This window comes from Protopterus annectens, chromosome 5.part0, assembly GCF_019279795.1.
Source record: "Protopterus annectens isolate FY-2018-M chromosome 5.part0, PAN1.0, whole genome shotgun sequence".
Lineage (NCBI taxonomy): Eukaryota > Metazoa > Chordata > Ceratodontiformes > Protopteridae > Protopterus > Protopterus annectens.
This window is the reverse complement of record NC_056735.1, coordinates 1,592,583,453-1,592,609,143: the sequence shown is the minus strand read 5'-3', so window position 1 is coordinate 1,592,609,143 and position 25,691 is coordinate 1,592,583,453. Positions and strand designations below refer to the sequence as shown.

The 25,691-nt window shown below is 36.4% G+C and overlaps 1 protein-coding gene across 1 annotated transcript in view; it reads left to right on the top strand.

The window, feature by feature from the left end:
• The window catches only part of NCAM2 (neural cell adhesion molecule 2), a 2,742,482-nt gene that overhangs the window by 1,165,910 nt on the left and 1,550,881 nt on the right, over positions 1-25,691 (top strand). The gene's annotated exons all lie outside the window — the stretch shown is intronic.

The window sequence follows — 25,691 nt, the reverse complement described above, 5'->3', positions numbered from 1 at the left end:
TTTTCATTATTGTTTATCTACACATTTGATGATACTAATATGATGTATTTATAGTTGTGAAACCTTGCTAAATTAAATCATAAAAATATAAGTGAAAGCTGAATATAATAATGCTTAGCAGGGTGGGTGGATGGTTAGACTTTCTGTAATGTTGATAAGTGCTAAATGACTGTAGTATCTCTATAATTCAAAATAAAAGTAAAAGAAAACAAATGGTGAGACAGTATGATAAATGCTGAGCTGAATGAATCTTAGTATTTAAAAAAAATGAGAGAATGTGATATGCAACAATATGTGTACCAGTAGAACTTAAAGTACTTTATTGACCATCAAGAAAAATAATATTTGCTTAGAGGAGGTGCGTATCTCCTTCTATCTTATGTGGGTGCTTGTTGAGCAGAGGCATGAATTAACTGGATGAATAAAATGCTACGGACAGTATATGTGTAACTTGAGTGGTTGCTGGGATTTTGTAAGTTGTTTACAAAATATTGCAAACAACAGTTGCTGTGTTTACTATGACATATAAAATTCAGTTTAAGACCTAGAACCTAAAAAATACTACCACTACAAAAATAGTTTGTGTTGAAGATTTTGCCATTTATACTTCTTTCATAACCCCTATGATTGGGGATCATATGATAATCTGTTTGAAATGTGAGGATATAATTTCATTCTGTCAAAAGTCTTAGGCTCCGCCCACTAGAAGTTACAGTGCAAACTTCCTAAGTGGCCCTGGAGTGAATGAAAAGACAATCTGGTGATGATGGAGCACTGGATTATAGACTTAATTAAGCATGACAATATTACAGATAAAAGATAAATTGTTTTCTCTCTTGAAGTTATTTTACAAAGAAGGTGTGAGGTGCTTAAGAAGATAAGTAGATCCAGAAGCTATAAATTGTTTTATATTATATGAAAAGTGTGATAGGTGCTTAGGGGTGATTTGATTAAGGACTGAATAACTCTGCATGGGTTTCAAATGTTTGATACTGAATGCGAGGCATTATGTGACAGGTTATACGTATATTTTAATCTTAATTAAAGATAATTTTGCTATTATTCAGCTTTCCTTTAATCTAAATCGAAATAAGAATCTGCAAAAATGTATGACAATTATGACTGCTGAAGAAAAGCAAAAAAGGACAACAACATTTGTTTAGTTAATATTTTGCGGCCTAAAGTACTACTATTCATAATGGGAATGCTATCCTAAGTCAAGGTTTAATAAAGATAAGCATCTATAAAGCTGTGAGGAATGTTTCATTATAATGTATTGATTTTGTTTGTGTTTGGCATAAAAACTTTAAAACACTAGTCAATGCCATGCTTACATCCATCCCCTGCACTGAAACATTATCAGCCTAAGCTTCATTCTTCCTTTCAGTTATTTGTTCTTCAATAGCAACACCCTCCAGTCAGTCCTATATATGTGAAGTACTAAATGTAATGCCTGATGAAATACAATAAATCTTAAAACTCACTTCATGTCATTAAAGCATTTTCAAAAGGGACAAAAAACAAAACTGTCCTAAGATAATCACAGCATAGGGTTTAATCAAATATATTAATGACAGACTTTCACAATAATGCTTCTACAGAGGACAGACTACATGTGAATTTGGACTTAATGAATCTATTAGTATTAAAACAGCAGTTAAGTTTTACAGCAAAGGTGTTAGCTGTGTTATGATGTTACATTTCATTAGATTTTTTTATCTTTATAAACTTAGTTGTTTTTTTATTGCTTTTTTTCAAATTGACTTGAGGAAGCATTACTACAAATGCTTGTCTTAGTTAATTTTGTGTGTATGTGTTTACTTCTTTTACCTGGCTAGATATTTGCCAGACATTCTGTCTTGCCTGTTCTATTTTTCAGGGGACTTTATTCTTTAATTTCAGGGGGGGGTTCCACCCCAGCACCCCAGTTACTTATATAACTCTAAGATCAATATATACTGGAGTATGAGGAATACCATGATGTTCTTTATCCTCAGATTTAGTAAGCATTTAACAAATACAAACTTTAGTTGTGCTGTTCTAAGACTTACCATTATGATACCAAACACTTCAAGAGGACCCATCAACTTACACAAATCAACTCCACAGTTGCAGCAACACCTTAGAGAGAAATAAGCCCATAGGTTCATAGGTTCATAGGTTCATACTAGGCTATCTGCCCAAGGGCATTTATAAGCCTAGCCCATAGTTATTTGGCTTTCGCCACCCCTTTAGTTTGAATAAAACTATGCCTATTATTTTGCTGTGCCTCTGTCAAGCAGTGACACTGAAGTAATCCCTGGGGTATATCTGAGATCCCCCATCCATTGGTCAAGATTCCTCTTGAACAAGGCCAGCGAGGTGCTCTGCCTCACATGTACCGGGATTTTGTTCCACAGCATAGGGAGTCTCTGGGTGATGAATCCATAATTAGTAAATAATGATCTTGTCGTTAATAAATATTTCTGACAATCATTAAAAGCCATTTTCAACCACATGCAATCAACTATCCGTGCTTTGATAAAACATAGTTTGGTGTTTCAACAGACTCCCTGAAATGCATCGCTTTTAAAATGTAGCAGATATACAGAAGTACAACCAGCCTGATGGCACAGAGGGAGGATGCTAGCAATGATCTGAGTTTAGGAACAGGCTCAAATCACTGATTAGGTCAGCCAGTGAGATAGGACAAAGTGAACAGCAGTCAGCTCTCCTAATCAGGAGGAAGGACTTGGGGAAACTTCAGCCTTCATATTGAGGGACCAATCAATGTGTGAGAAATAAGCTACCTACAGCAATTTTTTTTTTTTTTTTTTTTTTTTTTGTGAAGGATGACAAATCAGTCCAGTGCAGGCTACTCATAATAAGATTGATTACATCAGCAGTGGACACATGAAGGTTGTAGAATTCCTCTGTATGCAACAACTAGAATGCCAGTGGGTGGAGGCTGTAGTCCAGAAACAGTAAGTTGTAACACAATGTACAGAGGGCAATAACATTTGAATAGTGCACTGATATTAACTACTATGTCCAGAAGCAATAAGCTGCATATATATATATATATATATATATATATATATATATATATATATATATTTTTAGCAGAACCTTCAAAGGAATGAAATTATTTGTAGACAGAGAACATCTGAGATAAGTTGTACTGGCTTAGAAATTAATCCCCAGACTCAGTCGCTTGTTTGGCTTCATGGCAGAGGTAGTTTGAGATTTCATTATAAGGGCACAAATGTTTATGGATCTTGTATATCATAGTCTTGAGATGGACCTTTGTGGCCATGGCAACATTGAGCCATAAAACATTAAGACATTTAAAGAACTGTACCCTCTCATGTCATCATTTAATAAAGCAAATGTCTAATTTACTGGGTCTTTGGAGATTCTTCTAGGTGTTTTAAAGATGGGTTGGATTTTATCAATAAATATGGCTATCTGTAGTTATTTCTTTTGTTTCAGTCTATTTGGTAAGCTCATAGAAATCTCAGATTAATTCCACAGTAGTTATTGACTATTGACTTGTAAGAACAATAGTCCACAAGATCATCAGCATAAAGGAGGAACTGATATAGACAGATTGTAGAATAAAATATTTATGAATATGATAACTAGCAGAGCTGCCTGAACAGTACCTTCTGGGTCACAAGAGATGAATGTCCCTGGGTGTTAATTCCATTATCATATATCCAGGTAACTGGACAAATAAGGACCAGGATCCATCACTTATGCCAGTCAAGTAAGTGTAACTAACAGAAGATGAAAAAAAATAGCAGTTTTAAAGTTTGTACAATGGTTTTGACTACTGCACCAATCAGCTTACATTAATCAGTCATTCTTATCACATAATAAGGTTTTATTGTGTTATTCCACCTTCTAAAGGCATGTTGACTGATGAAAAATGACAATATTTGTTGTGATATTCAGAGAGCTAGCCAATTACAAATGCCCTGTGAATGTTAAATGAAAAAGGTAAGATAGCTATTGGCCTACGTTGTACAGCAACACTGTCCCTTGGAGTTCTCTTGAGCTGTACTACCATGTTTTTTTCCCTAGTTGAAGAATATTTCATATTGGGGTAAAGAGGGATGATTTATTTTAAGCTTGCAGTATTTTATTAAGTCATTTGTCAATACGCAAAAGCTAGGTGCAGCTGTGCAACTGACCTGCTCCAGCTGTTTGTCTTATAGAGGCAGCATTCCACAAAAGTAGCACTTACCTCAGAAAAAGATAATTAAGGATAATCACATATAAACCTCATCTTTGCTAAAGGTGAAGCTGTACAAAGGATTGCAGATGCTACAACATTTCATTCGAGGTTGGAAATGTCAGCTAATCATTTACCACTGCAAACCAAGAAATTGTTATCTGCTCAGAAACTCAGCGGTTTACTTATTAGAGCTGTCTGCCTACCCTTAGGTATATAACATTGTATTTCTGAATGCATTTTTATTAGATTTTTAAGGAGTGGATACCTGTTCCTAATACTGGGGTCCATAGGCTTCCAATTCCTTAATTTATGATCTTCAAAAGCTTTTTGAGTAGAGGGTCAATGACTTTCAATTGCCTTCTCTTAATCTTCCAAGTATGTGAGGAAAATAAATGCCATTCTGCATCTAGTCCATTGTGTAGTCATCCAATCATGTGTATGTATCACAAGGTTATATGTATGCTGAGAATGTTTCACTAAGTTTTCTAAAAAAAATTCAAGATTACCAGAAGATGGATTTGGAATAAAGAAGACAATTATTCGAACTGTGATGCAGAGATGCTGTAAAACTGTGGTTCTTGCAGTAAAAAAAAATTATTTCTGCAAAGCAAAGACAACTTTATCATCTTGTCACACTAGCGTACGGTTTTAGGTTTATATATATATATATATATATATATATATATATATATATATATATATATATGAGTGTGTGTACATTTAAAATGATTATTAATCATAAAAACATTATTTCCACACACAGTAAATGTTTATCATCCAGATTCCACGCTTATTTAATTTCCAGTTGCATTTAAGGTGGAACTTATTATTTTCTGCTGCAGTGCAATTATATGCAGTGCATGACTAAGAAACGAGGCATTTAGGCAGTAAGATTAAAAAGCAAAGCATATTAAGCATTTTAACTGTCATATACGTCCCCCAAAGAAAAATAAATAGTAGTTATAATGTCTGTATTACAGGCTTAAAAAAACAACATGAAATAAACTCTGCAAATTTTTTTTTACTTTGTAAGTACACCTTACCAAACAAAATAATATTAATAATAAAAAAAAAAGTTTAAGAAGAAAAAACATGAAATTCATTATTACTTGCAATCCCATATCAAGATGACTGCAGCATTATTATTTTCAGTATAAAACCATTCGTATGTAAATCACAGATGGTCATATGTAATCTACAAATGTCCATTACCTGAGTTATGAGAAGTAGCACAAACCATTCTAGTAGTGTGACACAAGTGCCAACATACATTTATTTGTACAGAATAATGTAATTTGCATCTTTCAAATTTGAATATACATAGAAACCAGACATTCACTGCTGTCATCATACCTATCATCCCACACTCCATCTGATGCTTGCATGAAAATATAAAGTCCTATCAAGTGCCTTACTCATCAAATGTAAACCTCAGACTGTGATAAGTGCTATAATGTATTCCATAAGAGCACATGATTTACATTAATGTCCAAGGGTAATTTCAACACCTACACAGAGCTTGTCAGACTTGATGGATTCTGCTTCATATTTTTAAACATCATTTGTGAGATCTACCTAATGAGCTATGCAAGTCATATTGTACAATTATGACAGAAAAAAAGCATACATTTACAGTCATACTACATGCATCAGACTTATTATATATGAACATTTTTGAAAGTCAAAATTCATATAAAAGTCAAATAATAGAACTGTGATTAAAATTGTATATAAAAGTGTTAAAATGTTGCAGTAATAAGAGGTGTATCAATTTGGGCAACTAGATGTTATTATTGCTTTTGAGAATCCAAATGATTTGAGAAAAATGAACAAAATATTTGTATGAATATTGTCATCAGCACAGTATACGGTATTTTAGAAATCAAAACAGAAAGATTTGTATGGACCAAAACAATTATACTTCTCTTCCAGATGGGAACTTGTTTATTTTCATAAATTAAGAAACCATAAATACTAACACAGAATACTATCCATAGGCTGAGAAGTAATGCATCTATTAGCACTGCCTCCAAACAATTCCTTGTCTCCTGTTCATTTCTTGGCTGATGTCCTTTCTCTGTGCCCATGGTGTCTGTCACCATGGTCTTTGATTTCTACCCAAGTCTAAGACATGCAAGAGGAAGACAAAGTTACAAACTGCACTTCTGTGTGTATAGTGTGTAGATGAATGTGTGTGTGTGTGTGTGTGTGTGTGTGTGTGTGTGTGTGTGTGTGTGTGTGTGTGTGTGTGTGTGTGTGTGTGTGTCTGTGCATTTCAGTGAGATAGCAACTTATCCAGGACAGCCTTTGCATCTTATACCTCTGTCATGTAGGTATGCATTTCTTTTCTGGTGCACTGTGAATCTCGTACACCGAAAATGATAATGAAAGAATATTGTATTTTCAAACAATTTCACAGGCCTCAGAATTGAAACAAAAGCAGTTCACAGACTCCACTGACAGCAAACTAGGTTAAGGAACACTAAGTTACTTAAAATGAAACAAGTAACCGAAATACAAAATAGACAGGGAATGATTGTGTGGGGCATGTTCATGGTGTCATAAAGTCCAAGAAGCCAACAGCTTTACAGTGAGAAATACCACACACTATGTGAACAATAAATATTTTTGTCCTTCTAAAGCAGTGGTTTCCATGGCATTTTGCACTTCCTGCCCCTGCATCTACATTGGTAAAATGGAGAGAAAACTCTGGCAGAGGATTTATGAACACAATTACGCTGTAAAGAAACAAATCTTAAATAATGCGTTGGCTAGGCGCATTAATCGCAATACTGATCACAAATTCAGTTTTATGGCATAGATTCAGTGTGTGTACAAGACAACAAGCCATGAGGGCTCCTTTTAGAAATAAAAGAACTAAAGTGGCAAATCCGCCTACAGGCGGATAGTTGGCCAGGATTGAATGAGTGGAGCTCCATTGCCCCATTGTTGAAGTTGAAAGCTCTTGAAAGGAAAAAAAGTTAAGATACCAACATCTAAATAAATCAAATGTATTGCCTTTTATTCACATTTTGCTAAATATATATATATATTATTATATATATATATATATATATATATATATATATATATATATATATATATTATATATATATATATATATATATATATATATATATATATATATATATATATATATATATATATATATATATATATATATATATATATTATATATATATTGTTTTGTTTTTTAACAAACACATTTTTACCTACATATTTTACATATATATGATTTGTTTTATACATATATTTATTTTTTACACTTTTACATATTTATTCAATATTTAACTTATTTAATATATATTTATATGCATATAAAAAAGAGTGCATGTTTTATATTGGTGTAGTGACCAAAACAACACTTCTTTAATCAGATATGAAGTCGTTCAGAACTATGTATAGTTTGTTTTCATTGAGTATAGAACATATACCTTTTATAAGTATGTTATTATATAAAAATGTTTAGTAGTGGCCTTTTATTGTGCATATGTATATATATATATATATATATATATATATATATATATATATGGGTTCCTATCAGTTCACCGACAGTTCAGAACAGTGACACTCACATCTTCGACACCAAATCATTGACAGTTCATAACATCGACGTTTAATGTAAGCGATCTTCCCCCTTACAGGACCCATGGTAGCACTTGTTTCTCTGTTACGAAGGTAAGGGCCACGCTGTCAGGGTAAATTGTAAAGAATCACGTAAACCTTACGCGTTGTAACAGAGAAATGAGTGCTACCATGGGTCCTGTAAGGGGGAAGATCGCTTACCTGAAACGTCGATGTTATGAACTGTCAATGATTTGGTGTCGAAGATGTGAGTGCCGCTGTTCTGAACTGTCGGTGAACTGATAGGAACCCATATATATATATATATATATATATATATATATATATATATAAGAAGTTAAGAATTCTATTTACAGTTCACTATTAGCTTGACTGCAATAGAGTTGCAGGCAGGTGCTTTTTAGAATGTGTGTTTTATATTCATGAGATGAAGTATTTAAATGTTACTAATATTCATGAGTTGATTCACCACTCAGTGTTACAGGAAGTCTATATAGGAAGTGATTTCAAAATTACCAACTGTCTGATGAAGTTTAACATATGGTTTAAACGAAAGCGCTAACCTGATTTGTTTATTGTGAGCAAATAAAGGATATTATGTGACAATTCAACCTTATAGATTTGTTCCTTAACCTAGCTTGCTGCCAGTGGAGTCTGTGAACTGCTTTTGTTTCACTTCTGAGTTTACAGTGTGTTTTTTGCATTTTTTGAATTTCACAGGCCCTTTTTGTTCTTGTTTATAAACAGCACAAATAAAAGTACAGCAGAGTTGAAGACATGACATAACAAAGTTTGAAAAAATAAATAAAGAGTAAAAAAGTCTTGAAAGACGATACTGAAAAGATTCAGGGAAAAAACGTGGGTGCTCTACTCAGAACTGATGTAGAAAACATTATCAAAATAAAAAAAAATCATTGTGTGAATGTGATTATAATTAAAAATAGCCATGGTATTATTTAAGATAAACAACAAAGTCAAACTAGTATTGTAAAGCAAACAGAAATGCATGTGAAGGAACTAGCATTAAGTTAAGTTTGCCAAAACATTCCTTTATACTCTACTCAATTACTCATTTTACGCTCTTTTGATCCAAGTCTGGCATTGTCAATCACAAAAATTCAAAAGTATTTTAAACTTAGAACAATGCCTTCTGTGTTTGAAACTATATTACTTTTAAATATAAGTTAGTGCTTGTTGATTAGCATAACTTCAACATTGTCTTACCCATACATATGTTATCACAGATATTGTACTTTCAAGCAGAAACTGCACCTCAAGTCTTGCAGTTGTCATGACCCTAACAACAAATACCTAATTATTTGGCAAATGTCCAGCATCTATACATTGAGTTATAAAACTTAGAAAAGCTACACGGAATCATTCCTCATGGTTTCTTACCTTCCTGAAGGACCAAAATACAACTCACCCATTTCTAAAACGTTCATTAGATAGGAACTCCTCACCTGGCAAATTAGGTGCTTGAGCAGGAAAAATATTTTTCAAACTAATATCCAGAATGGCACATATTAGATGAATATCCTTATTGTACCAGTTTGCTTCTTTAAGAAGAAAATATTTACAAAAAAACAACACATTATACCTAGACTATGTATGTATGTAAGCTTTCAGTATCAGCAGTCACCATGACTAAATGTATATCACTTTTCTCCATTTGAACCTTACCAAAATTAAAACATAATATTTTGTATAAAACAATCTTCTTAAGCTAGAAATCCAGAAAAGAACCAAAATCTCAGTTTCAAGCCTCTGGAAGATATTATTGTCCTGAATATTGTATTACTTAGTCTGTTATGAACTTTGAGAATGCTATATAAAGTACCAAATTTCCATTTTGAGTTTCTCAAAAGTTATACAAATCAAGCTCTAACAAACGACCATGAAAATTTAACATAACACATTATCAGTTCTGTAATAAATTTGTAAAATATCAAACTATACATGCAGAACCAGCCATCAAATTAAGCATATATACACATCTGTTTTTTTTTATGATGACCATGTCAGCTTTTTGTCTTTCTTTGTAAAGTGGGCAGTCTTTATTTTTGTTAACTCTTTAATTGTTAAATGCTCATCAGAACTGAAGTTATAAAAGTAGCTGGAAAGGATTTCTTAAACACATTTCTTTTTTTAACTCTTTTTATTAACAATAATAATGAACTGCGGTGGTGGTCCTGCGGTAGCGTTGTCTCCTCACAGTAAGGCATTGTCCTGTTTGATTCTCAGCTAAACCGTCTTCTGTGTGGAGACATGCGTGAATGGGCATACCTTCATTGAAGGTTGTGCGTCAGGGCTGGCAACTTGGTATGTAAAAATCTACTGCCAATCATTAGTGGACTGGAGTTCCGCTGTGGCGACCCCTAACTGGGAAAAGCCAAAAGATACAAAAACAACATTAACAATTTTTAATAATGCAATACAAACTGGTAACAGACAATGCACAACAAAAACAATGAAAGTAATATAGGCTTATATACAACAAATAATTTACAGATATGCCTTATATCCAACAAAATAGATAAATTATCAGTGATTAAGCTAGAAGGATATCTTTGGCTGTATTTCAGGTATTTGTGGGCAAGTGTTTGGTAGCAAGTTGCTTAAATCCATCCTGAGTGAGTTGAGATCTATCCTTCGAGTTAAGGGTGATATAAAGTTTGACAAGGGAAAAGAGTATATTAAAATATGAGTCTGAAGTTTGGATAATCCTGTTGACGGGATATGTAATATTGCAAATTTCCAGGACAAAGTCATTTTTTTCATATCCCTTTTTCTTTCAATTGTACCCTAATGAAGCTCCAGAGTCTATAAGAGCATTTGCATCTCCAAAAATATGGAGCAGGTCAGTATTGTGATTGGTACAATGGGGACAGAGGGGAGAGGAGGAGGGACAGATTTCAGAAAGTATGGCAGGGGTGAGGTATATGTTGTTTAAGATCATAAGTTGTGTACAGTTAAGTTTTTTAAGGGGATTAAGTTTCAAAGAGAGTTGAATAACTTGGGAGATTTGATTAGAGGTAATGGAGGGATCTTGGTCTTCCAAGTAGTTTGGAAACATTTGATCATTTTGGGTTCAGACAGAAAGAATAAGTTTGTATGGATTAGAAATAATTTTCTTCTTAAGTAAGTGGAGGTTCCATATGGATTTGCAGGCATTAATATCAGTTAGAGTTAGAGAGGTATCTTCCAATGTATTATGACAGAGTTCAAAGATTTGTCTCAAGATGATTGTATAACATTTGGGTAGAGACATGTGTAGTCTTATTTTGGATAATGAATTATTTCTGAGAGGAAAGAGATCTGCTATAATTAACTCTCTGATAAGGGAGAATTTACCCAGGTTGATCTTTTTGTTGTTCAATCTAAGGTTGTGGTTGAGGTGGAATGGTTGCAGGCTATTAAAAGCAATGGACAGTTTCTGAGATTTGAAAATTTTCTGAAAGAATTATTATTTTATGCTTAATGGTTGATAGTAATTTGAAGGTTTTTTTGTTTTCTGTATTCAGAAGGGGGAGAGCTTTGGAGTTGAAGCTGAATGCTTTAATAAAGTTATAGTATGATTTTACACTTGTAGGAGACCAGGTCAATGAATTGGGAGCATAATCAGATATTTTTACTATCTTGTTACCATTGATAATATCATAATAAAGTTTGAAGTCAGGTAGACTTAAACCACCCTTGTCTTTTGGGAGAGTTAGTCTGTTATAGAGATTTCTAATTGATATGGGGGACCATAGAAATTTGGAGAAAGATGTGTGGAGAGTTGTAAAAAAATTGTTGTGAATTATTATGTTAGATGCATTGAAAACATAAAGTAGATGAGGTAGAATGTTCATTTTGAATTTCTTAAACATGTTTCTAATGTCAACTTTACATATTTTCAAAAACTGGAATAGTGATGGAAATAATAAATGGAGCTTAATCAAAATTACTTTTTTATGTAAATTATTTGAAGACAAACTGTAAGCTAATATGGTGCTATGTACAATCAGTCTGGGCTGAGACTGAAATAGGTCCATTTTGATCAGTGTTTTACTTCTGTTATGCAAGTAAATAAATAACTACATTTTAGGAGAAGCGTCTTTATACACAGCTTACGCTCCATTATCTTTTCTTATTAAGCAGGACCCATTTGATGAAAGAAAACTAAAGCCTTTCTTACTATCTACCTGGTTACTAATGAAAGTTACATTAATCAATTTGTGAGTGCAAACCTCTAAATTTAAATGTATTTTGCAGCATCTACTTGTGTTTCTCTGACCTCTGCTCCTTTGGTGAACTTGTCTTCATTGTTGTTGAACTTCTCTTTACAGTGGCTCTTAAATTTGCATTAAATTTCATTTGTGTGATTTTCATAGGTCCAGTTCTTTCTGCAGAACTAAATCTTGTCTTTATTGCAACTGTGCAGCCAATCATGCTAAGCATGTTGGCATTGGAAATAGAGGGGATTATACCATCCAAAAAATAGGTGATTGTCAATGTCCTCTTTAGTGTAGCCTTATGGATTGTTATTGTAATCGGACGGCTTATATTTTTATTTATAAAATATGCACTACCATAAATGAAAATGTCTCTGCCTCTAATGAACATCTTCATTTTTGTGAGGTGCAGACTCAGTTGGTGCAGAGGGATATATTCCTAACTACACCTCAAGTGACCCAAGTCTGACTAGTTGTTGAGATACCTGCTAAGCTGCAGTAGAGGAAGCGAACAATGGCAAGGATTAAGCCAGCTCATATCTCCTGGGGGGGGGGGTTATATTTGGGAGTACATGTTCCGGCACTTTATCCATGATAAAATTTTCCAGTGGAGACCAGGAATTATATAGCAGTGCTGTCAACAAAGCAGCAGGGCTATGATTATATTTAATGTAGAAGCATTTGAAAAACATGCATCTGGAACATTTTTCCCCGACCATCCACTGAAAATGGGCTCTGTCTCAGTCAGACTTTTTCAGTAAAGAAATGTTAAATAAATAAATAAATAAACACTCTCAGTTATAATGCCCATTGAATGCCACCTCTTTGTGAATCAAACAAAATACCACTCTACCCCCCCCCCCCACACACACACACACAGTTGTCACTCCTCTAACTGGTTCCAAACACACTGTTTTTTAGGAGACCGAATGGTAAGGGAGAATTTCATGGCCACAGGCAGTGAGTGCAAAAGAATGTTCATCAATGACAGAGAAAGAGGAATTTGCCACAGCTATGCAGGATATGAAATTAAAGTAATTCACACCACCATTTTTTACAAAAATCTTTATTTTCCACAGAATCATTGTAGAAAGACCCATTGTCCTTTGTTAGTTCAGCCAGTGTCAAACCATTATTCCTTTAGCCATATAACCATTTCATCATAAAAATAAAACAAAAAAAAAAATCATGAATAAGTACATATCAAAGTTAACACCACTGAAAAGTTTGTTACAGGACAAATCCTTGTGTTTTAAATTGACATGACTTTTCTTCAAAATACAGGTTATCCCAAGATATGGATTTGAACTTGAATGAGTATTGTTCACAAATTCTTTAAATGTCTTGAAATGTTTGAAATATTTTAGGAAATGTAACCTGCAGTATTAGAGACAGGGACACATCAGTTCTATAAAGGGATTCTAATGTTTAGTAGAAATCAAGTCAACATCACAGCTTTTAGAGGAAATAGCTGCTGAGTGACCTTTTGATACCTCAGCTGCTGGGAGCCATAGCAGTCTTACAATCATAGTGTGCCTTTCTGAATTATGCATATGTATAAGAAAGTATCAGTAACTGGGAAGGTAATACTTAGTTCTCCAGAAGTAGAGAGTAGTGACCAATGTGACTAGACACAATCTGACCCAACCTATGGTTATGCTAAAAAAAGCAAAGTATAATATGTGACTTAAAAGAGAAAACAAACTAAGACATAAAAAAACACTTAAGAGAGTACTAAAAATATTGAATGTTTTCTTCTCATTACTGATAGAGCTCCTTAATCAGAATGATAATAATGACCACATGACTGATTTAACAGTACCAAACTCTTGAATACCACTATCTAAAAAGGAGTGATATTCAGATTATAGTCGACATTGGTCTTTTGCTTTGTTAATTAGTTTTCTTAACTAATGGGAAACACTGTTGTTAGCTTCTGCAGGCTGCATTTGGCCAACTGTGCCATATTAGAGAAGTCAGAACAGAGGCCTTATCTATTTATAGTGGACAATTTGAAGGGCCAATTCAAGCCATACTAACAAGTAGTAGAGCATATGCTAGGTAAAAATGAGAAAGAAAATTCCCATAGTGGCGTTTCAAAATGGAGTCACTACCTAGTGTTGCTGAGTAGGCAGATGCTGCTAAAAAAGACCCAGTCAGGATGACTGAGTATAAGAACTGCAATTTCATTGCACAGGTGGATTGTCTTTACAGCTAATTGTAGACAAAAATGACCTTCACCTAGTCTTTTCCTTCACAGAGACTTTTAACAGAGGTCTGAGGCATTAGTGTGTAGCAGATTACTAGTTGCACTGCAATGGGGTCATTTGTCTTAACTGCTAATTTTGGCAAGTTTCTTTACTTACAGTGACTGCATCTGTATTTATCAAGAGGCACTTCATGGGGTCTAGCTCAGCATGAGAGAAGAGTGCAGAAAATAGCAGTCTGAAATTTAAATAGTAACTTTTACCAAGACAAAAATCATCCAGTGAGAGTCATCTGCTAAGAACCTGACCCTTCTTCACAATGAGAGGGAAGTAATGTCTTCTGTCTTCTGTCTCAAATAAGCCAAAGAAAATATATCACCTCCCATGATGCTTGAGTTGAACAGGCTAGACCTGTTCCACAAAGGTAAATAAAGTTGTTGCAGGTGTTACTGCTCTCCTCACTTCTCCATGTTCTTAGTTTGTGTCCTATGTGCAGTCTGTATCTTAGCATAAAAAAGCAATGCGCAGTTTAACTCTTCAGAATTTAAACAGCAGTGGCTCAAACCAAGATGGGAACATACCAATAATTACCAACCAGTAGGGATCTACTACTTCTCCATAGTGACTGGAGCATTGGAAATAATATTTCTATCTTGTTTCTCAGAAGAAGAATCAGGAACTGCAAATCGCATACCGTTTCAGTTGAGCAGGTCGAGGCTTGGTACATGACTGTAGGTCACTTTGCATTTCAATTTCTTATTACCTTCCACTTTGTCCATCTTTTTTAAATACTCCCCACCATTCTCTCATAACAAGGTTCTGCGTCACCATTTACTCTAGTATTCTTATCCCAACTATCCTTTACTCAGTGACTCTACAATGACTCTCTCCCTCGTCTAGCTTCAACTTTTGTCTGCCTACCAACTAATGTTTCTCCACTCCATACCTCAGTTTTATTTAATTTCATCATATATAGTGTAACCTTTCTTGCCCATTTCTTCAAAGTCATACTAATGTCTGCTTATCACATATGTTTCACATGAACTGTTTGCATAGTAAATGTTTTACACTTGAATTTAATACCAAGGATGATATCACAGAGAAGAGATACCACTTTTTATCTCTGTATTGTATTACAACAGAACAATTGGATATTGGTATGCATCTTTGTAAAATAATTGTTTTGGCAGGTATCTTAAATGGGGTTCCTATTACCAGATCGCAAAAGCAGTTTGTCAAATGTGTCTTGAACCGAAAAGAGCGAAAAGGCAAAATAGCGAAGCGGCTTTTCAGTGAATTCTTTCCCTTGGAAAGAATTTGCTTGGCCGCTTTCATTACTTTGCCGTTTTCGGCACTGTAGTGTGATCTTGGAGTTTGGATATGTAAGTAGGGGGGGTGAGGGGTGCACAGCCCCTCACAACGGGGGGTGGGGGCCAAAGCCCCCCACATTATATAATGTTTTAAAGTTGGGGGGTTTTTTGTTTGTTTTATTTTAGAACAGCAATTTTTTTTCCCTTGGAAAAAAAATCGCTGTTCTGATGTTTCAACGTTGTAAGCTTTCCCTTACATGGGTTGATTATTTATCGTTCGCTTTTGTAAGCGTGCGATAATATAATATAGACCCTCTTAAATGTATCTGCTGGAGCTTTTCTCCCTGGTACTCTACTGAAAATGGGCTTTGTCCAGTTGTACGTTCCCTGTCAGCAAAGATAAATAAATAAACAGAATAAATAAACAGTAAACACTAACTTAATATCAACTTTTTGGTTCTTTTCTTGTCTCGTGCAATCTAAGATTTGAAGTTCTTGAAAATGTGGATGTCACACGGGCTTCTGAAGCAAAGATATCTTCCAAGATTCAAAGATTTTTATGGCAAGCAACAAACATAAGCACTTAGATTGTTGATGTCAGATAACGGACATATGGCTCTCCTGGTTTGCCTTTTTTTTTTTTGATAAGCTGAATGAAAACTTATCTAAGGACAGTCAACCAGTGCCACCTTGTGACACAGAAGGATACAGCCCAGATTTTGGTCCAAGTGATCCAAGTTCATTTAGCAACTTGGATACTAGACAGTTCTTACAGTGATGGAAGGGCATGCTCAAACTTTATGGTAAGGCAAGTTGGTGCAGAATGGACTTAGTCACATTCCACAAAGGAGGGCTTTCATTGCAGTGGCATTCTGTGGGTGCATTTTCAGCTCACCACATTACTTCCTGATGGTAGACATCATTAATGAATGTACAGAAGTAGAAATATCACAGTGACATCACGTGAGTAACCTGTCCCCCTTTTGAAGCAGGGTTACGGACAATAAAAAAATGGTCTTATTGTTGGGAACCCAGTGATAAGACTAATTCCACAAAGTCTGCCTGAATGATGGCTACTTCAAATGGCTTTGACCTACCTGTAAGAATCAAATGGCCTTATGTCCTGGGGAGAATTACTTTCCACATGTAGTTGGGAAAAATGCACTTATTAAAAAAAAGAAAACAAACTAATTGAAGTACATTCTTCTACCACCCACCTATAATGGATGTAAGGTAGTATTATGTCTGTGTATATGGTTTATTGTACATCATGATGATCATTAGTTAAGTAGTTCTTAAGTAAGGATGCCCAAATCATTTGGAAAGCAATATACACCTGTATGAGTGGCTCAGGATTGATATTTAAATTACATGTGGTATTTATAGTTAGTTATGCTAATGCATTTAGGCTACCTGCAATATGTACAAATGAGCACAAGTAAGCTGCAATTCATTGAGGGCATATATGAAAAAGGCAATGACCTCGAATGAGCCCTTGCAGACGTACTAATAATGAGATGCTAATGAGAAATGATGTAACTTAGCATATGCTAATGAAGAATTTTCTACACCATTTAAGATTCATAGAAAAATGTTCATGCTTGTTTGCACTATCCTCATATACGTTATATAAAGGGAAGTGTCACCAAATCTATCTGATTTGCAGTGTTTTCATTTGCTGCAAGATATGATATTTCCAGGTGTGAGTTGCTTTCTTGGCTGGAAAAAAATCAGTTGTGTCAGTGGCGCTTGCATATCATGAATGAGAAAATACAAAAACAACTTATTATAACTGCATCAGTTATGAAATCCTTGATAGTTTTAGAGTGGACAAAGACAGTAAAAGGTCTTATTGGGTATGTTTGACTCCCATAAGGGTACTGGAGCAATGTGTGGACTTCTATCTCTATGTACACTTCCAGAGACAAACTGGGGACACCTTAGGGATCCCACAGGCTTCTATCTTGAGGATACAACAGCAGCTCCTCAATGTTCTCTTGGCTGATGTGGATCAGTACATCTATTTCCCATTGCCATCTCATGACAGAGTCAAGACTATGAGCGCTTTTTATAGGGTGGCACATTTCACTGTGGTGCTCAGTGTGATAGATTGCACCCGTGTTGCAGTTTGGGCCCCTTTAAGTCCACGGGGTGAGTGTTACCACAATAAGGACTACCATTCCATAAATTGCCAGGTAGTGCATGATCCAGCAGGGCTGCATCGCCAATGTTTCTGCCCAGCATCATGGCAGTGCACATCCCATTCTCATACCGGGCACACTAACTCAACCTACAGCCTCTTCCTCTATGGTAGGATGCCCAGTGGTCATCTTGTTGGTGAGCGGAAAAATATTTTATTGATATGGTATTTAATTAGTTATTCATATTAAAATGTATCACTGTATAGTAATGACCCAGGTTCTGCATGCAGGGTGTATACTGCCTGTCACATTCTGCATAACATGGTCATATGATGGTCTAGTGGTGACATGACTCATGCTGTCATGGCAAATCCCAGTTCCAGTCCCAATACGAAAAATATTCCTTTATCCGTTATCTTTTTCGTAGTCTTCTAGATCTGCTAACTAAATTGATTTTATTCTGGACTAATCCTTTTTACCATGTTTCTAAAATCCAAGCAGGCTATATCCAGCCTTCATTCACGATTATATCCACTGGTCAGTCAGGTAAAGAACTCATCATTGTTTGTCTGTCAGTACAAGGGCAGGTTAAGTAATGTGTATTCTGACTCCACCTAGTTCCGGTTATTGACTGGATGTGAGGATGTGAGTTCATCAAAAGCGGAGGTCATACACACTTTTATACTATTATCTTGGAATGTCAGTAGCCATTGTGATCATGGAGGTTCCTGAATGTGTAATAAGTATTTTATTAACTTACTTTTATATTGAATTTATTCTCAAAAAGGCTTTCACACATTTCAGGTACAATATAGTGAACTAAATGTAATACAAGCATAGGTGGATGCTTTCTCAATCTTTCTCTCTCTCTCTCTCCCCCTCTCTTTCACTCTTTCTCTCTCTATCTCTCTCTCACACACACACACACACACACACACACACACACACACACACACACACACACACACACAACATTTCAGTGCACACTCATTACTTAACTTCAAATATTAAAGACAATGTACAAGTTGTAAAACATGAGACATTGCTCTCTACAAAACTGGAGGGCTTGATTTAATACCACAAGGTAGTATGAATACTCACTGAAAGTTCAGAGCTACTGAGGCAGAAGTTTTATAAAAATGTTGTGCAGCAGGCCTCAATGATTTTTTTCTGGTAGTAGGCACACGAGTTCCCCAAAAAACTAACATTAGTAAACACCTTGATTCTCATTAGAAGCGTGAGACCCAGTTGTGACAAAAAAGTAAATAGATAAATAAACTGTACAAAAGTAAATAAATAAATAAACTGTACTTCAGACAAATAGCAGTAAGACCTGAAATTCAATATTACAGCTTTAAAATGTTTCCAAGATGGAGACTTTGCCCCACTTGTGTGCTAAGCCTGAAACTGTTATTCACAGCAGTGTGTGTTTGGGGGCAGGGTGATTATGCTGAGGAGAATTAAATTCAGACACTGTATATCTCTGCCTATATTTATTCATTCAGATTAATTCATTTCCTTCTCATTTTTTATTCAACAGTTTTGTCCCACTAGTCTACCATCCTCTTTTCATGAGAGATAAGGGAGATATTCTTAGTACTAGGAGAAATTTGGTCATGGGAGTGAGTTGGATGAAGTGGTGATGTCTGTACCCAAGGGTGAGAGACTGGTGATTGGAGAAGATTTCAATGGGCATGTTGGTGAAGTGAACATAGGGGATGATGAAGTGATGGGTAGGTATGGTGTTAAGCAAAGGAATGCAGACGGTCAGATGGTAGTGGATTTTGCGAAAAGGATGGACATGGCTGTGATGAATACGTATTTTAACAAGAGGGAGGAGCATAGGGTGACATACAAGACTGGAGGAAGATGCACACAGGTGGATTATATCTTATGTAGAAAGGCCAGTCTGAAGGAGATTGGAGACTGTAAAGTGGTAGCAGGGGAAAGCGTAGTTAGGGAGCATAGGATGGTGGTTTGTAGGATGACATTGGTGATCAAGAAGAGGAGGATGAGTGTGAGGGCAGCACCAAGGATCAAATGGTGGAAAATGAAAAAGGGTAATTGTGAGGTGATGTTCAGGGAAGAGTTAAGACAGGCACTGGGTGGCAGTGAAGAGTTACCGAATAGCTGGGTAACTACAGCAGAGCTAGTAAGAGAGATGGCTAGAAGGGTGCTTGGTGTGACATCTGGAAAGAGGAAGGAGGACAAGGAGACCTGGTGGTGGAATGAAGAAGTACAGGAGAGTATACAGAGAAAGAGGTTGGCGAAGAAGAAGTGGGATTGTCAAAGAGATGAAGAAAGTAGACAAGAGTATAAGGAGATAAGGTGCATGGCAAGAAGAGAGGTAGTGAAGGCTAAGGATAAGGCATATGAAGAGTTGTATAAAAGATTGGACACTAAGGAGGGAGAAAAGGACCTGTACCGATTGGCTAGACAGAGGGACCGAGCTAGTAAAGATGTGCAGCAGGTAAGGGTGATAAAGGATAATGAGGGAAACGTACTCACAAGTGAGGAGAGTGTGTTGAGCAGATGGAAAGAGTACTTTGAGGGGTTGATGAATGAAGAGAATGAGAGGGAGTGAAGGTTGGATGATGTGCGGATAGTGAATCATTAAGTGCAGTGGATTAGCAAGGAGGAAGTAAGGATAGCTATGAAGAGGATGAAGAACATCAAGGCTGTTGGTCCAGATGACATACCTGTGGAAGCATGGAGGTGTTTAGGTGAAATGGCAGTGGAGTTTTTAACTAGATTGTTTAATGAAATCTTGGAAAGTGAGAGGATGCCTGAGGAATGGAGAAAAAGTGTTTTGCTACCCATTTTTAAGAATAAGGGTGATGTGCAGAGCTGTAGTAACTACAGAGGGATTAAACTGATCAGTCACAGCATGAAGTTATGGGAAAGAGTTGTGGAAGCTAGGTTAAGAAGGGAGGTGATGATTAGTGATCAGCAGTATGGTTTCATGCCAGGAAAGAGCACTACAGATGCGATGTTTGCTCTGAGAGTGTTGATGGAGAAGTACAGAGAAGGTCAGAAGGAGATGCATTGTGTCTTTGTGGATTTAGAGAAAGCATATGACAAGGTGCCTAGAGAGGAGTTGTGGTATTGTATGAGGAAGTCGGGAGTGTCAGGGAAGTATGTAAGAGTGGTATAGGATATGTACGAGGGTAGTATGACAGCGATGAGGTCTGCGGTGGGAGTGACAGATGTGTTTAAGGTGGAGGTGGGATTACATCAAGGATCAGCTCTGAGCCTTTTCTTATTTGCGATGGTGATGGACAGGTTGACAGACGAGATCAGACAGGAGTCCCCATGGACTATGATGTTTGCAGATGACATTGTGATCCTGTAGTGAGAGTAGGGAACAGGTGGAGGAGACCCTGGAGAGGAGGAGATATGCTCTAGAGAGAAGAGGAATGAAGGTCAGCAGGACTAAGACAGAATATATGTGTGTGAATGAGAGGGACGATAGAGGAATGGTGAGGATGCAGGGAGTAGAGATGGCAAAGGTGAATGAGTTTAAGTACTTGGGCTCAATAGTTCAGAGTAATGGTGAGTGTGGAAGAGAGGTGAAGAAGAGAGTACAGGCAGGATGGAGTGGGTGGAGAAGAGTGCCAGAAGTGATTTGTGACAGACGAGTACCAGTAAGAGTGAAAGGGAAGGTCTACAAGAGGGTAGTGAGACCAGCTATGTTATATGGGTTGGAGACAGTGGCATTGACAAAAAGGCAGGAGTCAGAGCTTGACGTGGCAGAGTTGAAGATGTTAAGATTTGCACTGGGTGTGACGAGGATGGACAGGATTAGGAATAAGTATATTAGAGGGTCAGCCCAGGTTGGAAGGTTTGGAGACAAAGCCAGAGAGGCAAGATTACGTTGGTTTGGACATGTGCTGGGGAGGGATGCAGAGTATATTGGGAAAAAGATGCCAAGGATGAAGCTACCAGGTAACAGGAAAAGAGGAAGGCCTAAGATAAGGTTTATGTTTGTGGTGAGAGAGGACATGCAGGTGGTTGGTGTGACAGAGCAAGATGCAGAGGACAGGAAGAAATGGAAACAGTTGATCTGCTGTGGTGACCCCTAATGGGAACAGCCGAAAGAAGAAGAAGAAGAAGAAGATCAAGCAGGTGGTAACCTCAGCTTAACATCTCATCCAAACGACAACATGCTGAACCCACAGTCTTCTGCACCATAGGCATCTGTGCTAACTAATGTTCCATTAGGATGATCTCAGAAAAATAATTTTCTGTAAGTTACCTTACACAGACTATAGGGGCTGTATTTCACAATTCTCCATTAATTTGTTGTAGTTTTCATTGACATATTTATCCTACTGGCTATTCCAATCATTTAATTTTATTTTTTAGGTAAAGTCTTAAACATTTTCCAGTGGAAAAAGAAAAAAAAGAGCTAATCTGTGGTGTGTTTGGAAGTAGACTTACTGAGAATTCATATCACAGCGGTAGTACTACCTTTTAATGCAAAGGTCCTAAATTGCATTTCATATACAGGGCCCCAGATTTGGGCGGCCACGGTGGTGCAGTGGTTAGCATTGCCGCCTCACAGCAAGAGGTTCTCCGGTTCGATCCTCGGCTGGGGTGCCTTCTGTGCGGAGTCTGCATGTCCTCCCTGTGGTCGCGTGGGTTTCCTCCGGGTGCTCCGGTTTCCTCCCACATCCCAAAGACATGCTGCAGGTGGATTGGATACTCTAAATTGGCCCTAGGTGTGCGTGTGAGTGTGCCTTCTGTGGAAGGTTGGGCGCCGGGCTGGCAACTCGACACCGTAAAACTCTACTGCCATTCAATGTGCGGACAAGGTGATCCGCTGTGGCGACCCCTAACCGGGAAAAGCCGAAAGAAGAAGAAGAAGATACAGGGCCCCAGATTTAGAGCTAATATGATTTAGACACTTTGTCAATTTATATGATACAATAGTTCTCATAAGTCCTCTAGTTTAAAAAAAAGTGCCTATAGGCCTAAAGAATATTAATATTCATGTAGAACAAGGGGGAGGGAGAAGACTAGTAGGAATCAATTATTTTTTATAAAATACATGTAATGATGGTTTACTTTTTGTTTTGGTACTATACAGGCATACACTATTTTTACCAAGGCTGTACGAAATGCTGTTCTATAAAAGCTGTTTTCTACCTCAAGAGCTTCTGGAGAGGTCACAGAGTTCTTATTCCCTCAGCATCAGATAGCTGAGTCACAGGATGACAAAGATCAAATGACAATGGCTGTTTTCTATTGGATATTATACTGAGTGCATTTCTCATGTGTACATTGTCAGTGGCTCCTTTATTCTGGGAGATTTCTCCATTATTCATGTTTGTGTGTCCACAGAGTTGGTATATATAAAGTTTAAGAGGGGTGTGGATGGACTTGCTACCTACATTGCCTGGACACAGGTACATGTAACATGTACCATTTCAATTTTTCCCTTTTGTTCTTTGAGCATTTGCTTTCAGTGATGTAGTGACTCAAGCTTTTTGTAATTTGAAGTTTAGTAGTAAAACCCACTATGAGTAAGTATCCTACACTAATCATTTATTTTTAGAGTTACTGAAAACAACTCCCACTTTTATTTTACCATTACTTTAAAATGTCAAGAACAAAAACTTGAAATGACAGTATATGGCACAACTAAGATTATATTTATATAATCATCAGCTAATGAACTACTTACTTCAACATAACATTCTAGCAAACTGTCAGCATGGCTTTAGGCCTTTTCATAGTACTACCTCAGCTCTCCTATCCTTCACCAACATCATTAATAATAACCGTAATAATAGCACCCTCTCATCAGCACTCTTCCTCGACCTGTCTAAAGCCGTTGATATGGTTAACCATCTCTTACTTATAAACACTCTGTCATCCCTCTCTCTTGATGCCAAAGCAATTCTCTGGTTCAAGTCTTACCTTAGTAATAGACAGCAAGCAGTTCTTTGGGAGAATCAACTATCATCTCACCTTCCTATCTACCTGGGAGTCCGTCAAGGCTCCATTCTTGGTCCTCTTCTTTTCTCATTATTCATCAATGACCTTCAAATAGCTATTCCTCAAACCACCTGTATATGATATGCTGATGATTCTACTATCATATGCTCTGCCAACTCTATATCTGAACTTCAATCTTTAACCCAGACAGCTTTCAACACAGTAGAGGCATGGTTCTCTAAACGGTGCCTTCTTTTGAACACCAAAAAGACCAAGCTACTACTGTTTACAACAAACAGTAGGTCCTCCCCATAGATTTCTCCATTCAATCCAGTAATGGTACCCTTATATCCCCAGACTCTTCCACCAAACTATTAGGAATTACAATTGATAATAACCTCACCTTTGACAATCACATTAATAACACTATTAAATCTGTTAATAAAAAACTGGGCTCCCTATATAGGATAAAACCTTTCTTAACTCCAACAGCCAGAATGACTATTGCCCACTCCCATCTAATTTCAATTCTTCTGTATGCAGCACCCATATACACTAATCTAAAAAAAAAATAATCTTTACCAAACTAGCCAACTCCTATAACAGTATTGCTAGATTTGCCACTGGAAACCCATATAGAACTCACCACTGTCTTAACCTTCACCAACTAGACTGTCTGGAACTAAAAAAACCTTCTGATACTTTCCCAACTTACCATCGTTCATAAGATTTTTTACCAACCTAACAATACTTCAGTACTAAACAACCTTATAGCACCTTATAGGAATCTTGATTCCTTACGCTCCTCCAATAAACTTCTAGCCAATATCACCAAGACTAACAACTTAGCTGGTGACTCACTGTTCTCCAATACCATTGGAAAACAATGGAACCTCTTGCCATCTGACCTAACCTCACTTCCATCCCTTCCTTTCTTTAAACAAAGTCTTAAAAAGTACCTTAAAACTCACTGGCTATGCCCTTGCTGTTACCCAGACTGATCCTCTGGATTTCTCTTTGTCATTTTCTTGACTTCCTACTTCCCTCCACTCTTTCCTGTCTACTCCTCTGAATTAGTAGCACCTATAAGTTATCTCTCCTACTTAGGCACCAATTACATATCTTTTCTACTTGGCTATGAATGTATCCTGAAGGTAGTATTCCTGCCATTTTCTTTATACCTCTTCCTTTTTCTACTGTTACTGTCTAACCCTTTGGAAATAGTAACTGTCTGGAGTAAACTAGAATAACCAAGGATTTAAATGTATTCTAATAATGTCTTGGGGCTGCCCTAGATATTCATCCTGAAAAATGATCTGTAGGTGTATGATGTATTTATTATAGTGTGTCACATATTCTCCCCAGAATTTAAACTGTAATACCTTTCTTGTTTATTATAAACATTTTTTGTGTGGTGGTGGTTGTTTATATGTAGAGCTTTTCTCCCCAGGCCTCTACTGAAAAAGGAAATATATCCAGCTGGACCAGCCCGGTCAACAAATGTAAAATAAAAATAAATAAATAAATAAAATATATATATGCATGGTATATATATGTATGCACACACACACACACACATATATATATATATATATATATATATATATATATATATATATATTGATAGATAGAGATATATACACACATAGACAGTGGACATAAAAAATTTACACACCCCTGTGAAAATGCCAGGTTTTTGTGATATAAAAAATGAGACCACAATAAATCATTTCAAACCTTTTCCCACCTTTAATGAGATATATAATCTGTACAATTCAATTGTAAAACAAGCAAATCTGTTAGGGAAAAAATAAAAAATGTACAATAAGCTGGTTGCATAAGTGTGCACATCCTTAAACTAATACTTTTTTGAAGCACCTTTTGATTTAATTACAGCATTCAGTCTTCTTGGGTACACACCTCCTATCAATTAAAGAGACTCTGATTAACCCCAAATAACGTTCAACTGTCCTAGCAGGATTTTTCTGACATTTAGTCAGTTGTCTGGTACAGCAAAAGCCATGGTTCGCAGACAGCTTACATTGTTG